The 3,178-nt window shown below is 38.5% G+C and overlaps 1 long non-coding RNA gene across 1 annotated transcript; it reads right to left on the minus strand.

Moving 5' to 3' along the window:
* Nucleotides 1–217: 217 nt before the first annotated feature.
* On the minus strand, nucleotides 218–1,516 carry LOC138631049 (uncharacterized). The gene is made up of 2 exons (XR_011311695.1): nucleotides 1,261–1,516; nucleotides 218–696 (listed from the first exon to the last, which is right to left on the minus strand). It is a non-coding gene; the product is annotated as an uncharacterized lncRNA (long non-coding RNA).
* Between the last annotated feature and the right edge of the window lie 1,662 nt (nucleotides 1,517–3,178).

Genomic DNA, 3,178 nt, shown 5'->3' on the forward strand with positions numbered 1-3,178 from the left:
GTCAAACCAATCCAGTGAGTGTTCTGCTCCAGCAGTTGTTGTTTTTTTTTTTTAAAGTTATTTGAATGTGTGCTTCAGTCCATTTCTGTAATTATCTATTGCGTATTCAGCAGATTTGAAACTTGGTCAGCCTGACCTGAAAAATGAATAATCTTTCCTTTGAGCATATGACTCATGTTCCTCAGAAGAGGCTGCAATAAGCATCTACTCACTGCTGCACGGTTTAGCTCATTTTATTTACAAAAAAAACCCCAAAGAGAATCCTTTCTATTTCCAGTGAAATTTAGTGTTCAGTAGTGTTAATACATCCGTTGTTGCTTTGACAGAGATTGGCTGCTACAACTTTCGACATCAGATGGAACGAAACACAAGAAACAGAAACATCCTGCAGGATCATGCGTCCATATCAAGAAACCGTCTTTAAAGTGCACAACGTGTCCAACAGGTTGATCCCTACGATTCCCTTAGGAGCCAATGTTTTTAGTCACAGACAGTCCTCTCTGGTGGTTGCTTGGGGAGAGCTGCCTCTGTGTCTGTTGGTCCAACTCCAGTACGTAGTGACGGTCCTGGACGTACATGAGACCACCAAAGGAGTCCGCTATTCCGTAAAGCAGTGCCAGGACAGTGAGCGCTGTTCCAATTAAATAGAGCTTCAGGACTGCTGCCACCATGGCTGCTGGTTAAAAGGACACGTACCTGCAAGAAATTAATAATCAGTTAGTTTCCAATTCAAGATGGAGAATTTACAATTCACAATTTTAAAACATGTTTTGGCCAATATTTTTGTCTAACTATAACATTTATACCTCAAAATTAATTATTGCAGCACACAATGTTGTGAAGGGGCTTGTTTTTTAAGAAAGATGATCGAAAAGGAAGCTCGAGTCAGCAACAGGAAGAAATAGGGGTGCGTTTACAGATTACTGGAAATACCCCATTTACTAGGAAGAACAATCCGAGACGGACCGACTGGGGCTGTAAAGTTGAACCACTGCCGGTGTTACTGATGAATGCTACTGACATATACCGACGTGCTAATTTTGTATCGTTTTTTTAATTACGTAGGGTAGACTGACTGCACGAAACGTGAGCGTTTCGTTTTAAGAGACGACCGTGAAGGCAACGGTGACAAGAGCACATGGCTGACATAAGGAAAAACGCAACACTACACAGTGAGAATAAGCCCTGCTTTTCAGTCTTTTATCAACAGGCGATAAAACAAAAAACTAGAAGAAGAGTTTCGGTGGCACAATAACATACCAGAGGCTGAACTGGTCTGCAGCGTCTGTGTTTCCTTTTTCTTTCTTTCCTTCTCGTAGCCGTGCGCTGAAGCAACAAACCCGGCAGCCTCAAAGAAAAGACAACCTCAGGTATATTTATCGATCAGTAATCACAGACCCCTTTCTGTTTCTTTGGGCGCAGATAAACTCCTCATCCCACCGGAGCTGGAACCATGAAGATGCTGTCTGCTGCTGTCTGCTCCGCTGTGCCCCGCGATGCTGCCATATGATCGTGAACTGGTGACGTCAAGTCAGCAGAGGCAGGCAGTTTCCGGTATCTTGAAACAGATGACCGCAGGAGACTTCTGGGGTTTCCAGACACCCGGCATTTTATTTTCGATGACACGTTTCATATTTAAACAGCATTTCAATAAGTGGCGTTGCTTTTAATATCTGTACACACAGTTCACGAGTCCGAGATGAATCTGACCAGATAATAAACTGCTTGAAGGCAACTAAAAGTAATATTGCCTACATAATGTATCAATTATACTCAGTGTACACGCTATTTCCCAAAGCCTATTTCCAAGCATATCATGCATAAAATAGAGGGTAATGGTGGGTCAGAAGTTAGTTTTTGTCAGCATTGTCCAGAGCAGATATAGATTTACAAGTGCATATAGAAGCATAGTATTCTTGGTAGACTGCCACCTGTTGGTAAAACACATTGACTTTATTGTTACCAACAGTAGATTTATGAGACATTATAATGTAAAAGTTGTGATCTACACTATAAAAATACAAACTGTCATTTTAGGGCCTGATATTTTTGATGGAGGGATAGATTTAGAGAGATTTAAGCATATTCTGTAGGCTGCTCCTTAATAATAATAATAATAATAATAATAATAATAATAATAATAATGAAAAAAGATGTCTGTGGTTCTGCTGCATCTATTTTGATACCTGATAAAAAAAAAAAAAAAAAACTCTGTCCAGATGACAAACATTTTACTTGGAACCAAGCCGACCGATACGATGAAGAGTGGGATGATTTTACAGGAAATACATGTTTCCACTTCTTTATTTGTGATCTTGTCATTATACGCTACGGTTTCAACTGTTGGATCAACATGTGGAGACAAAAGGAAAGCGTGAAGCAACATATTTGCTGTATGTCCTCACCTACTCACAACAAAAGAGAGAGCAACATTCATGGACAGTATTCATACTGCCTTTTCATCTGACGCACATGCACACGCACACACCTATTTTCAGTGAGCTCACTCAGAGCTGTTTAAAATGTTGGGATTTCCACTTTATTCACATGGCAGATGGAGTCATGACGTTTACTCAAAAATTCCCCATTCAAGCAGAGAAAAATGATATACTTTGTTCTTATATTATTATGTAACAGCTATGACATCCCTCCTCCTGAGGCACAATCTAATCAATTAAACAAGGGCTGGTTTATATTCCCTACTTCAAAGTTAACATCTTCTTGGATCAAAATTTTGTGCAATTTAAAGTTTTATGAGACAACTTTAAATTATGAGTCAAATAAAATGTAAAGTAAATAATAAAAACAAATCTCAGACTCAGACAAAAGACAATGTAAATCCTTTCCTTTGTGAGTTGATACTTTGTAATGTTGCCTCAGTTGAGTTTCGAGTCTTATGATTTCCTGTGGTTAAAAAAAAGATGAGTTGCGTTTTACGGAGTCTGCACTGTAAAAATCACTGGATCAAAATGTGACCCGTTTGACCTTAAAATGGCCACATATTTATCTTTAGTTGTACAAGACAATGTGACATTTAAAACTGTAAAGGATTCCCACATTACAGACAGGAGGAAATAGGAACATGTCCAATTAAATTGGATATAATATATATAGATATATACTCTACTGTATACACTGTGTATTTTATATTTTATATCTATATTTTATCATTGTACTG

Source organism: Brachyistius frenatus, unplaced genomic scaffold (genome assembly GCF_029030835.1).
Source record: "Brachyistius frenatus isolate BFR_SWC_R1_liver_20210118 unplaced genomic scaffold, ASM2903083v1 Contig_148, whole genome shotgun sequence".
Classification (NCBI taxonomy): domain Eukaryota; kingdom Metazoa; phylum Chordata; class Actinopteri; family Embiotocidae; genus Brachyistius; species Brachyistius frenatus.